The sequence below is a fragment of the Humulus lupulus genome, chromosome 3, assembly GCF_963169125.1.
Source record: "Humulus lupulus chromosome 3, drHumLupu1.1, whole genome shotgun sequence".
Classification (NCBI taxonomy): Eukaryota; Viridiplantae; Streptophyta; class Magnoliopsida; order Rosales; family Cannabaceae; genus Humulus; species Humulus lupulus.
Window position 1 is genome coordinate 273,060,047 of NC_084795.1, and position 13,644 is coordinate 273,073,690.

The window sequence follows — 13,644 nt, forward strand, 5'->3', positions numbered from 1 at the left end:
ATCTACGCATATGTGTATATGTTACAGAGAAATCAAGAAGAAAGTTGATGGAATCTACAAAGGAATTAGCATCATTACTTCAATTTCAGGAGTTGAGTTGCTTCAAGGTTCCAGTGGCGGCTAGTCATGTGGAGAAGAAGACCCACGTGTTACCTAGAAGTCTTATTGAGTTTGGGCTTGGGCTTGCTAAAATGGACCAAAACAAAAATAAATGGGGTGTAATTAGATTTTACCTTTCTATGGTTGGGCATGTTTTTAGTTTTATTTTTCAGTTTTACCACCTCGAGGACAAGGTGATTTTGAAGGGTGGGAAAGTGTTAGACTATGAAAATACTATAGGGGCTTATTAGTAATTTGTAAGTGGTGTAAAAGTTTATAAATATGTAATGGTGTAGCTATTTGGAGGATGGAAATAAGATAGTAGAACTTCAGTTCAATTTGGAGTTTGGCACTGACTCGAAGAGTGCATCCCGATACAATTGATATTGTATCAAAATATTCGAGTGGGATGTGATTGGCATCAAGAGATATATTAAAATTGGAAAGTTTTTAATATTAATACATAATTTATTCATTAGGTATACACTCTATCAATAAAGAATAATGATATGTGCACCGAAATTATACACCAACTGAGGTGACACTGTTTTTTAAATAAATTTGCCTCTTCAGTAGGTCCCACCTGAAATAAATTTGATTAGTTAAATGAAACTGCCACATCAGTTGATCAAATATTTTGATGTATAATTTTGGTGCACATATCATTATGATGTATTAATATTAAAATTTTCCTATTTTTTAGAAATAAACTTTCAATTCCAACCTTAGGGTCTAGGGGAGACAAACAGAATCCCCTACGGTCAATCGATAGACGATTGAAGGTCGTTACGAAGGCATCTGATTCCTCAATAATTAACTCATTCAATTCAAACACTCTTCCAATTCACTTAAGTCCAAACAAAACATTCTTCCAATTCACTTAAGTCCAAACAAAAAATAAAAGCTCTCAAAATTATGATTAAAAAATAAAATGTATTCGATTCAATTCATGCTCACCAATTTTTTTTTTTTCATTACAATCAATTAATATCATTATCCCATAAGCTTGCTATACTTACTAATCTCCACTAATGTAGAAAACACATGCTCATAAATTAGTAGGACTTTCATAGCTTATAATTGAATGACTTAGGTAAAGGCAAATGAAAAAAATCATTTAGGCTAAAGTATACCATAAGTATACAAACCAAACAATCCAATCTTATGACAAACTTACAAACCCAAAAGCAATCCCAAATTTCCCATTCTTTCTTCTTTTGAGAGAGAATTCATAAACATGCTTTTTTTTTTAATTATTTTTTCTCTAGATACTCCACTCCCCCAAACTTATATCTTTGTATTTTCAATTGGAGTATAGTTCATTTTTATTATATTTTTTTCTTTCTTTCTCTCTCAATTTTTCTTTTTCTATCGACACAAATTTCCTAATATAAACCCCATTACAAACCATCCCTCACTCACTTTTCATATGCTTATGGTATATCAAAGGGAAGGAATAATAACAAAGTTTTAAATAAGCTCAAAATAAGTGTCAAACAAAAAGAATCAAATTAGGCTCAAAAATTGGGTAACTAAGTGTTGACTGTGTTTTTAGCCAACGACGTGAGAACGTCAATAACGACAAACCTTCAAGAGAATTTAAACGACATAGATAGTTTAATCAAGAAAAGTAAATAACACACAAGATTTTATAGTGGTTCAGCCCCGTTCAGTCGGTAATAGCCTAATCCACTTAGAGATTTTATTACTTTATCTACACTCAAGATCAGATGAACCAGTGTCAACTGAGTTTCTTCAGTGTAAATTTTCAGGAATACAAAAATGGTTCTCTCTCAAGGAAAACACACATTCTCTCTCTAGAACTCAGACCAAATCTCAAATTGCCAAAAAAAGTCCTTTTCTGATCCCATCAACCCTCTATTTATAGGCTTGGGATCCTAAACTAATATCCCCCTAGGATCGAGATATTTTATTACTCATATTATATTTAAATTACACAAAATATTCAAAATACAACAGATTCCTCAATTCAAGTGAGGAATGAGAGATTCCCGCGATGCCCAGACTGATTCTTACTGAAGCCGTTTCTGGGAATTTGACGTAGTCTGGTCCATTTGTTTGATGAATATCTTCTTCTGGTCGGACATATGCATGCTGAACACCTGCATACGGACCATACCCCTTAGACTCTCTTTGGACCAAAATCCAACCAGACACCTTTTGGGCTCACCTCGGACCACATCCTTGGGGTCTCCTCGGACTAAAGTCCGACCATACCTCTAGGTTCTCCTCGGACCAAGGTCCGACCACCCCTCATGGGTGCTCCTCGGACCAAGGTCCGAGCCACCCTCTCCTTGGCTCTCCTCGGACCAAGGTCCGAGCCATGCATGGGGCTTCTCCTCGGACATGGTCCGACCGGACCTCTTGGAGTGCCTTCCTCGGACCAAGGTCCGAGCACATCACTTGTGCCCCTCCTCGGATGAAGGTCCGACCGGACCCCTTATGGCCTCTCCTCGGACTAGGGTCCGAGCCCATCTCTTAGGGAATTCCTCAGACTAAGGTCCAAGCACACCACTTGGACTCCTCGGACTAAGGTCCGACCGGACCCCTTGGATTGCTATCCTTGGACCAAGGTCCGACCGGGCACACCTTAGCCCAAGCATTCTCCTCGGGTGCATTTGGCTTGGTTATGACATCTCTCAAGCAGTCCAAACTCTTCACTGATGTATTGGGCTACTGCTAAGCTAGATCACCCAACTAATCCATGCCACTTGTCAATTTTATTGCCACATCATCATTTTCAAATTTTGGGATAACACTAAGGTTTAAATAATAAATGTTAGCTTGAAAGGCATAAACGTTCCAAAGAATTGCCTAAATCATCTTCCTAAGCATGCATCATCTAGGATTTCGTCCCAAATAGCAAGCAAACAAGTTCTAGGATAACAACATTTTCATAATTTTTCTTTTTAACATTCCGCAAGCATAAAAAAATTTCAATTACACAAAATTTATTAAAAATCATGATTAAGCTCTCAATTATTTAAGTAGACAAAGTAAAAATGGAAAGAACTATTCAACCAAGCACATAGATTTTTATAGCTTCATTCCCATTCAATTTATACAGCACATCATTCAATCATATTATCATTGACTAATCATTGTCAACTTGATTCAACTAACATCCTAAACAACCTAGACAACACATAACAAACACAACACAACACAAACAAAATAACATAACATATACAAAACAATAAATCTCTTCCCCCAAACTTAACCTAAACATTGTCCCCAATGTTTAAATAAAAGCTAAAGAAAAAGAATCTTACCTGACACCTCATACTACTTAAAATGATACGGATCAAGATGGTGAATCGAAAATGGGGAAAGGAATTTTTTTGCCTTGGCCCGAAGTAGCGCTGCAACTCAAATTAGTCTCATATTTAATAGAAGTTTAAATCAAATAAAAATAAATAAACAAAATACTAAAATTAAAGTGTTCATAATCCAAAACTTAAATAAAACTAATAAAAAATTGCAAATAAAAGATTGTAATGCCTCCAAATGCGTTGTCGTTGACGTCATTTAGTTGGTCGCTTGTTTTCCTTCATATTCAACTTAGATCAAGTCCTCCCCTCACATCCTTGAGAGCCATAGTATCATGAGTTAGCCCTCGTTTCTTGTGATTATAGATTGCTGGAACTTTCCACCGCTCATGTAACATTCGAGCTTTCCCACTAAAGATATTTTTCACGCGCTGATGAACTGTTCAAACACCACATTGAACCATTGATCTTTTGTTAGAGAATTCCAACTTGTTCTCTCCTTGTTTTACCACTTCAACTCTACAACAAGTTGGAATTTTCATTGCTGCAAAACCATTAAATATTACCTCATCTTTTTGCACTCGCAACTTTAACTCACCCTTTTGTACATAATTCAAAGCCCTACCGGTAGCCAAGAATGACCTTCCAAGTATTATTGGAATATTTTCATCTTCCTCCATATCTAGAATAATAAAATACGCAGGAAAGATGAATTTATCCACTTTCACCAATACATCCTCAATCACTCCACGAGGATGTTTGACTGATCTATCTGCCATCTGCAAAGATACGGCAGTAGGCCTAGCTTCTCCCAAATTCAACTTCTGAAATATTAATAGAGGCATTAGATTCACATTGGCCCCTAAATCACATAAAGCATTTATTTCTACTGAACCCCTATAGAACACGGTATATTGAAACTACCAAGATCTTTAATCTTGGGAGGTAGTTTCTTCTGAAGTATCGCGTTGCACTCCTCAGTAAGTGCCACTGTCTCATAATCTTCTAGCTTCATTTTCTTTGAAAAAAATTCTTTCATAAATTTCACATAACATGGCATTTGTTCAAGTGCCTCAGCAAACAGGATATTAATGTGTAGCTTTCGAAAGATATCCAAAAATTTAAAAAACTTCTTGTCAAGCTTATTCTTTTGAAGCCTCTGAGGATATGGGATCTTTATATGGTGATCTATACTTATTTCTGACTACTTTTCTAAGTTCTCAGTAGCATTAGACTCACTCACTTCCTTCTCCTTATCAGCCACTTTTGGCTTTTTTAACTCCTTGCCACACCTCAAGGACATTGCATTACACAGTTATTTTGGGTTTACGTCAGTAGTGCTTGGAAAGTTTTCTTGAGCATGGTTAGTCATCAAAGTAGCCAACTGCCCGATTTGAGTATCCAAACTTCTGATAGATGCCCCAGTTTCTGTCATGAACTGGTTCAATACATTGGGCTATACTTCAAGTTGTTTCATATGTGTTGGCTGATGTGGTTGTGGCTGTGGAGGTGGAAATTGGTGCTGACTTTGTGGGAAAGGCTGTTGTGCAACTTGATTATTTATCCAAGAGAAGTTAGGATGATTCCTCCACCCTTGGTTATATGACATCGAAAATGGGTTGTTGGTTGGTCTTTGAAAATTTCTTATAGCTTGGACTTGTTCCATAGGTATATTATTCATATCCATGGCAGGACATTGAGTTAATGGATGAGCATTCCCACATGCCCCACATAAACTCTGAACTTGCATGGTTTGGGCTGACAGGTTGCTCTGTTGTAACTGCTTCGTTAAAGCTGCCACTTGCGCTGTAAGCATTGTAATGGCATCTAATTCAATCATACCAGCCACCTTCTTAGTTTGTCCCATTTCAGTTGGCCATTTGTAGTTATTCATTGCCATTTCCACTAGCAATTCATACACCTCATTAGCACTCTTGCTCATGAATGCACCTCCTACTGCAACATCTATTATGGTACGAGTAGTACCATTCAACCCATTATAAAAATTATGGACCAACATCCACATCTCTATACCATGATGTGGGCACTTCCTTAACAATTCTTTAAATCTTTCCCATGCATCATACAATGATTCCCCTTCTGTCTGGTAGAAATTATTTATTTCCCCTCTCAACTTTGCAGCTTTTGCTGGATGGAAAAACTTTGCTAGGAAATTCTAGGCTAACTCCTCCCATGTTGTGATATAATTAGCTTGCAGTGAAATTAGCCAACTCTTTGCCCGATCTCGTAGAGAGAATGGGAATAATCTAAGTCTAATCGCATCGTCACTCGCCCCATTCATCTTAAATGTTGCACATAACTCCAGGAAATTGGCTATGTGCAAATTTGGATCTTCTGTGGGAAACCTCCCAAATTGATCAATAGACTGCACCAATAGTGGGGTGTTTGATGCAGGAATGCACTCCTGTGGTAGTAGGAAGTACATAGTCTCTAAACGTCCTTGGTCCTCGTTCCACTGAGACTTTTGCAATATTTGGGATATTATTAATATTAGCAGCATTTCCTTAATTCTCAGCCATGGCAAAATCCAACCTTTTCTTTATCTTTTGGCTCTTTCTGTACGTTTTTTTCAATTTCAATTTCAATATCTACCAGTATGAGCTCCTTTTTTCTACTTCCACGCATATACCAATGTTGACCGCATTTTTGGCCAACGACGTGTAGACGTCAAAACGACAAAAAACCTTCAAGAGAAATATACGACACAGACAATTTTTATAGTGGTTCAGCCCCAATGTGTTGGTAATAGCCTAGTCTACTTAGAGTTATGATTATAGATCTACACTCAAGATCAGATGAACCTGAGTCAACTGAGTTTCTTTAGTGCAGATGAAATGAATACAGTATTTCTCTCCAGATACAAATATTCTCTAAGAAAATTCCCCCTTCTTTATGATGCCATGAGCCTTGTATTTATAGGTTCAGGATCGTACAAATGAAGTCCCCCATAATCGGGATATTTTGTTATTCTCACTATATTTAATTAATAATAATATTCAAAATACAACAATACACTACTTTTGTGGGATAATCTGAGAGATTCTCGCGCAGGTATGACCGATTCTTGTTGATGTCGTTACTGGGATCTTTTGCGTAGCCCTGTTCTGTTTAGTCAGTCCACATCACACCTAGAAGGAAAATTGAAGGGGCAAAGTACTCCACTGGTCAACCAAACACTTGACTGGTCGGCCAACACATTTCAAGTCGGCCAAACACTTGGCTGGTCGGACAAGCACATGACTGGCTCGGCGGACAAGCACCTGACTGGGCGGACAAGCACCTGACTGGGCGGACAAGCACATGACTGGGCGGACAAGCACATGACTGGTCGGTCATGACACTTGACTGGTCAGTCAAAAATCTTCACCGATCTATCGGATCACTCCTAAGCCAGATTACCCAGCCATTCCTTGCCACTTGTCACTTTTATTGCCACGTCATCGAACTTGAAATTTTGGGGATAACATTTGCCCCCGAAGTTTATTATACGATTTACTCGTATGATAAACTTTTCTTCTAACAAAATGTTTTTGAGGTCATCCAAAAGCTTCCATCCGGTTAGTAACCTTCACTTTTGTAATAAACCCACGATCGAACTTTTCTTTTGATTTCTTCAAATTCCATTCTTTGAGCTTGTTTGAATAGATGATTTGAAATGCCTATTTGGTCCCCGGGACCCAAATAATTTCTTAACTGCTGACCCTTGGGTGCTTTGTTTCCTGCTGCTCAGACGCTTGCTTGGCTCCTCGGACACCACTCCACATATATGCTCAACCTCTCGGACATGTAGCCTTGGATGTGCCAAACTCCTTGAGAATGCTCCATTCACTTGGCATGCCTGGCTAGCAGCTCCTCGGGCATGCACCCCAACACTCAGACACCACCCAGCTGCTCAGACGCATGCAGCTGCTCAGACGCCTACGTTGCTGCTCGAACACATGCAGCCGCTCGGACGCATAAACTCCTCGGATGCGTGTGCGCACCTACAGCTGCTCCTCGGCGTGCCTGTCTCCTCGGATGCACACCTGCAACCAGCCGATCGGACGTGCTCAATCTGCTCGGACACACTGCCAGCATCCGCTCGGATGCACCACCACCTTCCGCTCGGCGCGCGCATGATTGCTCGGATGCAGTCCCCAGGCTGCTCGGACATGCACACCAGCCCCTCGGATGCTCCTCCATCCGCTCGGACACTCACGCTCACCGCCCGGATGCAACCTCATCCCGCTCGGACACGCACGCTAACCAATCGGACGCGCCACCATCTGCTCGGATGCCAGGGTACAATCACTAGGATGCTAGAGCCTAACCGGCTCTCGGTTTTGAATGCTTGGATACCACCCAACCGATCGGCCATATGGCATAAGCACTTAAGCCTATGCCTATGACTTATCCCTCCAAAATCCATAAAAACACCTTGTTTGATTCTCTCAAAAGTGTTTTGAGAGATTGATTTCTCTCCATCAATCTTGGGGAAAAATTGACTTCTCTTCTCAAAGACATTTTTTCACTATGTAGTATTTACTTTGCATGTATTTGTTCGTGTTTGTTTGATTCACTTCAGGGACTCATCGTTGTTAGTCATGCTAAACAACAGAGTTTCCTACTCGACCAGTGATATATGCTCAGCCGACCAGGAAAACTTTGCACCTGATCAGCTAAACTTTGCACTTGGCTAGTAGTTTACTCTTTATTCTTGTGAAGACAATCGTTGCTTAGTAACTTTGATATTTTTCTCGTACAGGCGAGTTGTTGGCATTTATACTTTACTTTTCTTTACTAACTTGAAACATTCTAAGTCTTTTTAGACTTAAAAAGTTATAAGTTTTTTTTGAATAGTAAAGTCACTATGATGTATGCCTTATATTTTCGCATGAGTACTTAGTTTTCTAACTTAGAAATTCTAGACATTTCATAAGTCCATACTAAGTATACTTTCTCACACTCTTATTGCTCTAACATTTTATGAGCATAATGTTTATTGTCACACGAATATTTGCTTCTAACTTGAAATTTTGAAAAATTCCAAGTTACTTAAGCTTTGTCGAACAAGTTAGCTTAATGGCCTTTTTTGACTTCAAAATTTTACAAGTCAGCCTAAAAACAAATATGTTTACTCGTGCTCTTATTGCCTATGTTAAATTATATACCAGTATACCCCATGTGCCCCCCAAATGATCGAGGGTTGAAAGATTCTTAGTCACTTGCTACTTGACCGAATCTGTTCGAGCAATTTATTGTTCGTGAAACACATAGAATATATTGAAAATATTCGAGCAGTTGAACATTGCTTGAACGTATTGACCAGTTGAACACTGTCCGATTTTACCGACCAGTTGAACACTGTTTAGATAATTAACACATATGCACATTTGTAGCAAGAATCGACCACGCTGCGCGTAATCTCTTTTATTACTCGTAAATTAAAAAAGGACAATACGTGTCTAATAACGAGTCTTAACAACAAAAATTGTTCAAAAATAGCTGACTGGTCAGCAAATAACCAGCTCATAAACCAAATTTAAATAACAAGTTAAACAACTTGAAATTAAACTACCACTTTGAAAGCGGTATTTAGTGATAATATATTCACAGACGCTCGCCGTTCCAGTGGCTCCTGATCCTAGCACTCCCGCTCATGCTGAAGTGTCTCGGCATACCTCTCCCTTACCTTGTTGCTATCCTCAGCCAAGTGTGGACCTCCACATATAGTGTCTAAGGCGAAGTCCACAGGTCCGGGCTGCAAGGGTGGAGATCTTTGTCGTTTGAACCCAGGATTGCTGCTGCCTCCTTCTCCTTGGAGTGTCTCTGCCTGGTATTTCCTCAACTTGCCCGACCGAAGAAGAAACTTTATCTCGTCCTTGAGGTGATTGCATTCATTCGTGTCGTGACCATAATCTCCATGGAAACAACAAAACTTATTCATATCTATCTTCCTCATCTCTTTCCTGATGGGTGGAGGTTTCTTGTAGGGAACCTCTTCATGACTACCAAGATATATTTCTGCTCGGCTGGTCGAGAGAGTGGTGTAATTAGTGAACTGAGGCTCATACTTGGTTGGCTTTTCGTTTGAACTCAACTTTGCTTTCTTTTCCTCATGGTGGTCAAACCCGTTATTTCCACGTTTCTTTCCACCATTATTAGGAGGGTCAGTTGATCCGCTCGGATTGTTTTTGCCATTCTCCTCTTTCTCGATTGCATCATCCAATTTCATATACTTGTCTGCTCGGTCAAGAAATTGTTGAAGTATTGAAATTGGATTTCTATGTATGTTATCCCACAAAGGGCTCCAATAAGTTATCCCAGCGGATATTGCAACCATCTTCCCCTCGTCTCATACAACAGTTGCTCTATTGTCTTCTCTCATGAATTTCTGTATATAATTCTTTAAAGACTCATATTTTCCTTGTTTGATATCTGCCAAATGGTTGGCATAAACTGGTGGAGTCCGGGCAGTGTTGAATTGTCTACAAAACTCCTTCCTGAATGCTTCCCAAGAGGTAATGGAGTTCGGCTTAAACTTCCAATACCATTCCTGGGCAGTATCCGACAATGTAGTCAGGAAAACTCTACACCGATAATTGTCACTTACTCTGAGCAATTCCATCTGGTCCTCGAACTTCCCAACATTTCTGATGGGATCTGCCTTTTCTGTATATACTGGTAGAACCGGTGCTTTATATTTTGCCGGCGGCTGGGCTGCTCTAATCCGGGCACAAAATGGGTTGCCACTCCGGTGGTCTATCGCATCTATCTCGGAAGGTCATTTTGATAAACCTTGCACTGCAGCTGTTAGCACGTCAAGCTGGGCTTCGATGGCTGGTGCAACTGATGAAGTTCCAAGATCTTGACCACCTGGTCGGGCATTACCATCTAGCGCACTGTCATCAAGTATTTCTACTTGAGTGGCAGGGCGGTCCAAATTTTGCCCTTCGACCGGAACGGTCCTCCTCTTGTTGGTGATAACATCCCTTAGATCCTTCTAGGAAGCATGCTCTCCTGCCCAATCGAACATTGTACTCTTTGATTTCCCAGAGGGCTTACTACGTGGGACTTGCTCTCTCCTACTACGTTGCTGGCCGGGGTGCAGTGGAGGCCTTTCGGTATGCCCCGGGCAGTCTTTTCCTCCTTGTTGTTCGTTGCCCTCCTTTTCCTTTGACTAGTCGGTGTGATGAATACCAGCCTCATCAGGACCATGCCCATCTTTGAATTGTGAAGTCCTCTTATCTCGAGGAGTCCTGGTCTGATCCTGCCTGGGTGGAGTCCTTTTACTGCCTGATCGGTGACTTCCTGATCTCAAAGTTTCTGATCGTTGGCTCCTAGAGGGAGTTCTAGAGTTCTCCCTATGCGTTGATGCAGTTCCAGAGTGGACCCCATCATCTTCCCGACCAGGGGGTTACTCCTGCTTCTGTCTGGTCCACGAGAATTGACTCTGTCAGTGGTCCTCTGATCAGCATTATTATTTCTTACTCCCTGGGAGGCTGCTCGTACCGTGGCTTGAGCATTGGCTTAGGCCAATTGGGTAGCTGCTTCTAGAGCAAGTGCTGCTTTATGATGTCTCCGGTCAACTTCCTCCTGTCGCTGTCTGAGCTCTTTGCTGCTCTAACACAGCTCTTTGTCTGGCCATCTCTTCAGCGAAAAACTCTTGCTGAGCATTGAATTTCCCCATCTCCTCTTGGAAAGCGCCTATTGCTTCCTGGAGTTATTCAAATTTTGGAGTGGTCTCCTCGAGAAACACCCTGGGCTTAGTCTCTGGGTTCTGCGGTCCCGGATCTTCTGATCTAGCAGGCTCTTTTGACGTGCCTGACTTTTTGGATGCCACATTGGTATTCTTGGGTGCCACTTCGATATGATAGTCGTGTGTTTCTTCTCTTCAGGCTCTCAATGAAAGCACCAAAATGTTGACCGCGTTTTTGGCCAACGACATGTAGACGTCAAAATGACAAAAAACCTTCAAGAGAAATATACGACACAGACAATTTTTATAGTGGTTCAGCCCCAATGTGTTGGTAATAGCCTAGTCCACTTAGAGTTATGATTATAGATCTACACTCAAGATTAGATGAACCTGAGTCAACTGAGTTTCTTTAGTGCAGATGAAATGAATACAATATTTCTCTCCAGATACAAATATTCTCTGAGAAAATTCCCCCTCTTTATGATGCCATGAGCCTTGTATTTATAGGCTCAGGATCGTACAAATGAAGTCCCCCATAATCGGGATATTTTGTTATTCTCACTATATTTAATTAATAATAATATTCAAAATACAACAATACACTACTTTTGTGGGATAATCTGAGAGATTCCCGTGCAGGTATGACCGATTCTTGTTGATGCCGTTACTGGGATCTTTTACGTAGCCCTGTTCTGTTTAGTCGGTCCACATCACAACCATGAGGAAAACTGAAGGGCTAAAGCACTCCACTAGTCGGCCAAACACTTGACTGGTCGGCCAACACATGTCTGGTCGGCTAAACACTTGGCTGGTCGGACAAGCACATGACTGAGCAGACAAGCACCCGACTGGTCGGACAAGCACATGACTGGGCGGACAAGCACCTGACTGGTCAGACAAGCACATGACTGGGCAGACAAGCACCTGATTGGTTGGACAAGCACATGACTGGGCGGACAAGCACATGACTGGGCGGACAAGTACCTGACTGGTCGGACAAGCACATGACTGGGCAGACAAGCACCTGACTGGTCGGACAAGCACATGACTGGGCGAACAAGCACATGATTGGTTGGACAAGCACATGACTGGGTGGACAAGCACCTGACTGGTCGGACAAGCACATGATTGGGCGGACAAGCACATGACTGGTCAGTCATGACACTTGACTGGTCAGTCAAAAATGTTCACCGGTCTACCGGATCACTCCTAAGCCAGATTACCCAACCATTCCTTGCCATTTGTCACTTTTATTGCCACGTCATTGAACTTGAAATTTTGGGGATAACAACCAATAATTCATGAAACACGATACATCCTTGATCTGAATGAGTATAAAATATAAAAACCAAATTAGAACAAAAAACAATTAATTTTGATATTGGATATTTAGTCCCCGCCAATGGCGCCAAAAACTTGATTGGTAAAATATGCACGCAAGTGTACGTGGTCATGTCAAGTAATAAATTCTAGAAGAACGTATATCGTCCCACAGAGACTATTAACCAATTACCAATAATTGCTCTTTATTTTCTATTTGGCAAGTAAAATCAAGATAAATAGATCTAACTATAAATACAATTCAATAACTAAAAACAAAACAATTAATCAAAAGATAAAAATTAATAATAAAAAGACCTAGGGTATTAATTTCGTCAACTTTTCATTCTATTAATTTTATTAATCAGTTCTAAATTTCTTTCTTCCTATTCTAATAGCAGGTTACACATAAATCGATTCCTATTCTTTTTCAAGATATAAGATCTCAACCTATATGCAGATTTTCTACATCTCTGTGATAAACTTAAACATATATCAGGAATTAAGCATGGAAACCTAATTGCTACACAAGTCATACAGGTACTTTCGTCCAATATGTAACCTATGTCTATATAACGATAACATATTCAATTCTCATCTTTCAAATTTTGAATCAAAATCATAAATCGAGCAAATATTGATCATGTATTTACTAGCATTAAGCAAACATTATATAGATTAGAATAAATAAGAAGAATCAATTAAACATCATAATAACATTAAATAGAAATCCAAGTGACTACATTAAACCCTAGAGAAATAATTTAGTTCATATCAAACATAATAACCATAACATTCAAATAATTGTTCATAGAAATTACCCTAAAGAACTAAGATGAAGAAGAAATCTAGAGAACAATAAACAGAGAAAACAAGTAGTCTCCTTAGGTTTTTTTTTCTTCAGAAATCATCATAATGATGCTTAAATAGTAATTTGTACTTTGGATGTGAAATCTCGCTTTTGCCTATGCATAAAATGCCATTTTCTGTGAAATACACCGCTCAAGCGTTGCGACTCCATAATGAAGCGCCACAACCCATGTCTGAAACCTGGACTTCTCGCGTCTCTGACTTGCTCAAGCGCCGCGACTCTAATAGACCTGCATCGCGGCTCAAATTCATGAACCAATAACGTCGCGACTCTCAAAGGAAGTGCCACGACCTTTTTGCCTCTCAAGAAATTGTTATTTTTGTCTAATTGCAGCGCCGTGGCTCTAACTCCAAGCGCCGCAGCTC

General features: G+C 40.1%; 1 non-coding gene across 1 annotated transcript; it reads left to right on the forward strand.

The window, feature by feature from the left end:
* Positions 1-5,419: 5,419 nt before the first annotated feature.
* On the forward strand, positions 5,420-5,526 carry LOC133828078 (small nucleolar RNA R71). The gene has a single exon (XR_009890721.1). It is a non-coding gene; the product is annotated as a small nucleolar RNA R71 (small nucleolar RNA).
* Positions 5,527-13,644: the final 8,118 nt, after the last annotated feature.